At 47.5% G+C, this 7,500-nt stretch overlaps 1 protein-coding gene and 1 long non-coding RNA gene across 2 annotated transcripts in view; one reads left to right on the forward strand and one right to left on the reverse strand.

Annotated features, from left to right (window-relative positions):
* LOC122250594 (uncharacterized) overlaps positions 1-6,975 on the reverse strand; it is a 97,844-nt gene extending 90,869 nt beyond the window's left edge. The window contains exon 1 of the long non-coding RNA XR_015191518.1: positions 6,549-6,975. This is a non-coding gene — a long non-coding RNA (uncharacterized LOC122250594). The remainder of the gene's footprint in view (positions 1-6,548) is intronic.
* LOC122250593 (uncharacterized) overlaps positions 1-7,500 on the forward strand; it is a 243,702-nt gene that overhangs the window by 73,092 nt on the left and 163,110 nt on the right. The window lies entirely within an intron of this gene.

Genomic DNA, 7,500 nt, shown 5'->3' on the forward strand with positions numbered 1-7,500 from the left:
AAGGGCGTAGCGGAGTCGCTCTCGAAGAAAACGCGGCTTGGCCGAGGAGAGAGTGCGGGGTTGTTTTTCTTTTGATTATAGTAATAATCAAATGGATGGACAGTGCGGCTGGACTAAGTTGATGGATTGAAAGCGCCTATGGCTGGCTACCACGCTCGACAGACGAGGTTGATCGGAAAGGAGGTTGTGGGCGGGAAGGGCGTTGGGGCGCGGAAACATCGAGCCAGATGGGGCAGACTGGCAGGGGCAGGGACAGGGGCAGGGGCGCAGGCGTTCAATCTATTCATGTGAACCTTCGGAGCTTTAATCAGATGGCGTTAAGACTGATCATTAGACAAGACTAGAATTCTGGAACGTTTCGCTGTGTCAAAGAGGGGGGGGGACCTGTATGCTAATGAAGTATTTTTTTTTCTTTTTTCTTCTTCTTCAAGGTGTGTTTATCTGTTTGTCTCCTTTTCGTACCTTTGCTGACTTTCTAGGACATTATATATATTAAGAAGGAAGCACTGATCAAATAGTGATAAGAACAACATTTAATTTATAATGACAAGAGATAATGACACGAGTAAGAACAGGGTGAGGATGGGGATCAGCGTGATAATGCTTGTGCTAATGATAATTATGGTAATGAAGAAGAATTATGGTGCTGCGTATAGTGACATTGAGAAGAGGAATACGAGGGACGAGGTATAAATGGGCTGATTGTAGGGACTCGGGGGTCGTTCTTGGGCGTAAAATTGTTGAAGGTTCTTGGGCTATTTCCTTCTGGTCTTTTTCGTCTGCTCGTTTCATTTGCTTCTCTTTTGTTATTGTTTGATTGTTAGTTTTGTTGTTTTTTTGTTGTTAGCATCATTATAGTTGTTGTTATAACTGTTATTGTTATTGGTGTTGTTATTGTTTTGTATTATTGTAGTTATTATTTTTTGGATAGTAATTGTCATTGTTGATATTTTCTTTATTATTATTATTATTATTATTGTTTTTTTATTGTTATTATTATTATTATTATTATTATTATTATTATTATTATTAATGTCATTATTATTGTCGTTATTGTTATATTTTTTATTACTTTTGATATCGTTATTGTTATTCTTTTCATTTCCTTAATTACCTATTTCAGTTGTGTATATCTGGAAGATTTATCAAGAAGTTTTCATTCACTCCACTCTCTTTTTTAACCTCAATCTGTCTTTCTTGCATATCTCTCCTCTATTTCTCTCTCTCTCACCTATCCCTTCTCTCTTTCACCCTCTGTCTCTTTTTCATTTGTCCCTCTTTTCACCCCCCCCCCTTACCCTCTCCATACTTTTTTCCTCTCTCCTTTCTCTCACCTTTTCCTCTTCTCTTTCTTCCTCTCTCCTTTCTCTCACCTTTCCCTCTTCTCTTTCTCTCTCTCACCTTTCCCTCCTCAACTTCTCCCTCCACTCTCTCCATACTTTTTCCCTCTCCCCTTTTTCTGTCTCACCTGTCCCTTTTTTCTTTCTGCCTCTTCTCTTTCTCTCTCACATTTCCTGCCTCTCCTTCTCCCTCCCCTCTCCCCATACTTTTCCCTCTCCCTTTTCTCTCTCTCTCACCTGTCCCTTTTTTTTCACCCTCTCCTTATTCTATCTCACCTATCCCTCCTCTCCTTCACCCTCCCCTCTCTCCATACTTTTTCCTCTCCCCTTTCTCTCTCTCACCTGTCCCTTTTCTCTTTTTCCCTCTCCTTATTATATCTCAGCGATCCCTCCTCTCCTTCTTCATCCCCTCTCCCCATACTTTTTCCTCTCCCTTTTCTCTCTCTCTCACCTGTCCCTTTTCTCTTTCTCCCTCTCCTTATTCTCTCTCACATTTCCCTCCTCTCCTTCCCATTCCCTCTCTCCCCCCCTTCCCCCTCTCCCCCTCCCCCCCTCAACCCCCTCAACCCCCTCTCCTCCTCCGGCTCCGCTCTCTCTTCCACGAGAGATGAACACGCAGACGTTCTCCCTGTGGGGTCCTTGTTGCCGTATAGTTTGCACCCGCCAGGTGGGGGCGCCGGGGCCATGGTTAGGAAATGGGAACACATTGGGGCGCTGAACAGAGATACGGAGTTATTTATTAGCTTGCTTTGAACTGACTGGGGCCGCGGACAAGGGCTAGATAATTTTGCTCGATTGCCTCTGCTGGTGGTGTCTCTCTCTCTCTCTCTCGGTCTCTCTGTCTCTCTCTCTCTCTCTCTCTCTCTCTCTCTCTCTCTCTCTCTCTCTCTCTCTCTCTCTCTCTCTCTCTCTCTCTCTCTCCTCTCTCTCTCTCTCTCTCTCTCTCTCTCTCTCCTCTCTCTCTCTCTCTCTCTCTCTCTCTCTCTCTCTCTCTCTCTCTCTCTCTCTCTCTCTCTCTCTCTCTCTCTCTCTCTCTCTCTCTCTCTCTCTCTCTCTCTCTCTCTATGTGTGTATGTGTGGCACATGTTTATTTGTTGGAGGGAGGGAGAGAGAAGGGGGGAAGAGAGGCAGGTAGAGGTTGATGAAGAGGGAGAGAAAGGGAGGAAGAGAGAGGGAATCCTTTTGCCTTAGTGTTGTATGTAGTTCGTTGAAATTCGCTGACCTGGTGAGTCTACCTGACTGCTCATGTGTCAACATTTCCACGGGTTTGGATTGGATTGGATTGCTTGGCCGCCATGGCTCGTGCATGGAGGCAAACGCAAGGAAGCATGCAGTGTGACGGAAGCGGAGACTTGCTGTAGGTGCGTAAGATGCAAAGCCCGCCGTTTATTTTCTTGCGTTGGTCGGTGCTTGCAAGGGAGGAAATAGCTTCTTGTTCGCCCAACGAGCGTGAAAAGAGAGGGGGGAAGGGGGGAGAGGGGAGGGGGGAGGGAGGGGGGTCGAACAAGATGGTGTCGTCACTCCCACATTCGTCACAACAATCAGCTGGTTCTCCGGACTCACGGGCAGCGAGTTGCGTCATCCTCTCGCTCGGGGTCCGAGCGGCCGGGGAGGGAGGAGGGAGGGTGGATGAGGAACGAATAGAGTGGAAGAAAAGAAGGGGAGGAAATAGAAGTAGAAAGAAGAGAAAAAAAGGGAGGGGTCCGGCCGGGGAGGGAGGAGGGAGGAGGAACGAAGGGAGTGGAAGAAAAGAAGGGGAGGATATAGTAGAAGAAGAAGAAAGGGGAAAAAAGAAGAATGAAGAAGAATAGGAAATGAACAAGGTTTGGAGCAGAGTGTTGGAAAAAAGAAATCATAAAAACTTCCAACTGACAAGTAGAAAAAAAGGTGCTCGTGCTTATGTTAATTTTAGTACGAGATGTATTTATGACAAACAAACAACAATTCTAATGAGTATTTTTTCCCCGCTCTGCAGGTGAGTGGGCCGAAGGGGCGCGTCGAGATGGCCGAGTGAGTTTTTCAGTCTTTTTATTCTGTTTTTATTATTATTATCATTGCATTTTTTTTTTTTTTTTTTTTTTTTTTTTTGGCGTACGTGTGTGTGTCGGTATGTTTGCTTCTATCTGCATTTTTACTTGCAATGAATATCATTATGTTTGTCTTGATTTTTATATTTTTTCAATGTCTTTTTATTGTTTTTATTATAATTTTAATTGCATTTTCTGTTGTTGTTTTTTGTCGTACGTGTGTTACTTGTTTGTCGGTACGGTTGCTTCTATCTGCATTTTTACTTGCAATGATTATCATTATGTTTGTCTTGATTTTTATTTCTTTGTTATTATTACTTTTTATTATTATTATTATTATTATTATTATTTTGTTATTTACCTAGTAGTAGTATTATAGTTATTGTTGGTATTATGGTTATCATCATCATCATCATCATCATCATCATCATCATCATCATCATCATCATCATCAGACACGCTTCCAGCCAGGGTGGGAGGGGGCGGGGAGGCTGGGGAGGGAAAGCTTAAGGAGAGTTGAAGCCGAAACGCCGGGGACGGTGGCGTTCCTAAGGGCGGGGAGGCTGCAGCTCAGGAGGGGGGGGGGGGTAATGGTGATGGTGATGACGATGATGGTGGTGGTGATGATGATGATGGTGGTGGTGACGATGATGACAGGGATACTGATGATCGTGATGGTGTTTGCTATTACTATAATCGCACCGTTGTTATTGTGGCCCTTTTCACGGGATCTCGAAGTATTAGCACACCCGGCCCTTATGGCTGATAACGAATAAAAACAAGGGAAGATAAAGGAGAAGAGACGGCGGAGCAGGCGAGGAAAGTAGAAAAGGGGCAGAGGAAGTGGGCGGAAGCTCGGGCGTCGAAGGGAGGAAAATCGGTCCGAGGAAGGAGCCAGCGAAACTAAAAACGGGAGATGTTTTACACGGTCCATCTTTTCTCCGCCCGAGTGTCGTTAGTATGACAGGCAACGTCGGACAGGCACGCAGCTTCCTCCTCCTCCCCCCTCCCCCCTTCTCTCCTCTCTTCTCTCTCCACCTGTTGGCTTGTGTCATTGCTTGTCCCCTCGTCCTTCCAACTTTCCATTCGTTTGTTTTTTTCCTTTTCTCTTAGGCCCCCCTCCCCTTTCTCTTACCTCCCCCTCCCCTTTCTCTTACCCTCCCCCTCCTTCGCTTTGTCAGTTCCCCCTCTTCTTTGGAGCCCCTTGCTGCAGGCGCGACACTGCATGCAGAGCGATTGCAGCACCGCACTCCGCGAAGCCGGGCGGGAAGTCGGATGATCTCCGGCGAGGGACGCCGTGGCAACGACGCCGTGGCAACGACGCCAACCGTCGGCCTCACCTTCTCTCCCTCCTTGCCACCCCCCTCCCATTCTTCCTTCTTTTCCACCCTCCTTGCCACCTCCCTTCCCATTCTTTCTTCTTTTCCTCCCTTCTTGCTACTTTCCTCCCACCGCCTCCCATCCTTCCTTCTTTTCCTCCCTCCTTGCCACCCTCCCCACTATCCTTCCGTCCCTGCCTCCCTCCCTCCCTGCTTCCCTCCCTCCCTCCCTCCCTCTCCTTCCTACTTCCCTCCTTCCATCTCTCTTTCCCTCCTTCCATCCCTCTTTCCCTCCTTCCTTCCCTCTTTCCCTCCTTCCTTCCCTCTTTCCCTCCTTCCTTCCCTCTTTCCCTCCTTCCTTCCCTCCGCCTTCCCTCCCTCCTTTTACCCGCTCAGTCCGCCCCTCCCTCTGGATATCATCTGTTGAACAGTGGAATTTTAACTACCGGAGAGCTCTTGTGTGTTTATAGTGTATTTTATTCACTGTTATTATTATTATTATTATTATTATTATTATTATTATTATTGTTATTATTATTATTATTGTTATCATTATTATTAGCAGTATTGTTATTAAGAGTTAATAAAATCTTTTCTAGTATTCTTTTTGGGGAGGATTATTTCTCTCTCTTTTGCTTGCTGAAAAGTTTTCGAAAAGAGATTACATGGGTGATACATAGATGAGGGGGGACATTAATGATGAAAACACATCAACACTTTCAATTTGACTTCGGTCCCCGGTGTTCTTATAGTCGTAATGGTTACAGGCCGTGTTTCGCCTAACATTTTTTGAATTCAGTCATAGGTGTGGCGAGGTATTTGTGGATAGGTGGGTGTGTTTGTGTGTATGATTGTGTCCGGGTGTGGTTGGACATTATATATGTATGCTATTTTTAAACATGTACAAATATGCTTTGCTTTATTCATCTATTTGCCCTAGGGGAAGCCACCGATGAAATCTGTTGCATAGGCTTAGCAAACAAAGACTAATCAACGCACGCGTTACCTACGTGGATGCAGGCACGTATAAGACAGAACGCACACGCACACGAACATGCGCCTTCACACACGTATACCTTGGTGTGTGTGTGTATGTGTGTGTGTGTGTGTGTGTGTGTGTGTGTGTGTGTGTGTGTGTGTGTGTGTGTGTGTGTGTGTGTGTGTGTGTGTGTGTGTGTGTGTGTGTGTGTGTGTGTGTGTGTGTGTGTGTGTGTGTACGTACATGTGTTTGTGTGCGCGCACATGTATTTTACGAGGGGTACACGTGACGTGCTCGCATGGGTCCCCATCGCCAGAAAGACCAGGATGCACCTCCAGAGTCGGCCGCCGTGGTTGGATAAGGCGAGAACCACCAACGCCAAAAGAGCAGAGGGACGTTTCCAGCTCTGAAGGCGTCCAGGGAGTGTCCCTCGGCGCTTGTTCCTCATTTAGCGGCAAGGATGTTCAAAGGGGAATGAGTCTCGGTCTCGTCTGTAGGCTTTTTGTAATCAGGGTTGATGTTTGTTTTTTTTGGTTTGGATGTCTGTGGAGGGACCAATCGGGGCTGCTAGTTAGGGCCTCAGAGTGACTGACCATCGGGGCGACGTTTTCGCCATTCAGGTATGCCTGAAAGTTATTATAGACAACAGGAATGTCTGGCGTCGTTAATTAGTTCCTTTCGCCTCCGTACAGGATGATGGGTGACGCGAAAGAGAAAGAACACTGTACCTTGTGCCTTCCAACCTACTTTATTATTACAGGGGGTGAAAGATGACATTCATTGTTTTCGCAGTTCATCTTCGGGAGTTCGGATATGTATTTGCATTTCTGTGACATGGTTGTGGACGCGCTTGTTATATGTGGACAATACGAGCCGAACGTACCGTGCCGCCGTGCATGGTGGGTGAGCTGTAGGGAGAGCTTAGCAGACGCGCACGTCCTGAATCGCTGCTGCAAGGGCTCTGAAGATCAAATCTGCGGACCGTCTTCAGCGAGCACTGGCGTAAGAACGAGAGCATTTTCAGAATGGTCTTGTGGAGCACTTTTGGTCTTGCGAGGAGGGCTGAGGCAGGGAGAAAAGTGGCAGGGGAGTAAACGAAAGGGGGAGAAAGCGAGAAGGGAAGAGAGGTGAGCTGAGATGCTTTGGTAGACAGACGTCTTGGGGTAAGTGAGCGTCGGCCGATTCGGGTTACAGCACTCCCCTTTGCGCGGAGGCTCCTTCGGCGCTCTCCCTTTACTTGGTGATTACTGCCGCGTCGTCATGACGTCACAGGCTGCCCGCCCCAGGATTGGCGGCGGGAGAGTACTCGACGAGCTGTTACGGCCCTCGTTCTGCCTCCGCCGCCTCGCCCTCGAGACTCAACCTGCTCTCTCGGCCTTTCATGTCGTGGTATTTGACTCTCTTTGGCCATTTACTTTGCTCCATTGATAACCATGCGTTTGTGAATACTTAGACCGTTGTAGAGAGGAGAAGGACGGAGAAACATGTGGGTAGGGCCGTGGTCTATGCCCTAGGAGGCGGGGCCAGCCAGTGGTCAGCCAATTGTCATGCAAGACCTGGGTAGGAAATAGCCAATAGCGTAGCAGTGTTGCTGTTCCGAACCGCTCTCTTGCTCATTAATCAGAAAGCAACATCAGTTGAGCTGTTTAGTTTAAGAATCATCAGTAGAGACGGCGGTTGTTGTGGGATTGGAATTGGTCCGTGTGGGAAGGATAAGACACTCCCCTGGCGGAGAATCCCCCACTCTTTCCCTCCCTCCCTTCCCCCACATCCCCGCTCTGCCCTTCCCTCCCTCCCCCCCTCCCCCCTTCACAGCAGTGCCTGAGTGGTGCCCT

This window comes from Penaeus japonicus, unplaced genomic scaffold, assembly GCF_977035675.1.
Source record: "Penaeus japonicus unplaced genomic scaffold, GWHDUDI00000001_assembly GWHDUDI00000013, whole genome shotgun sequence".
NCBI lineage: Eukaryota > Metazoa > Arthropoda > Malacostraca > Decapoda > Penaeidae > Penaeus > Penaeus japonicus.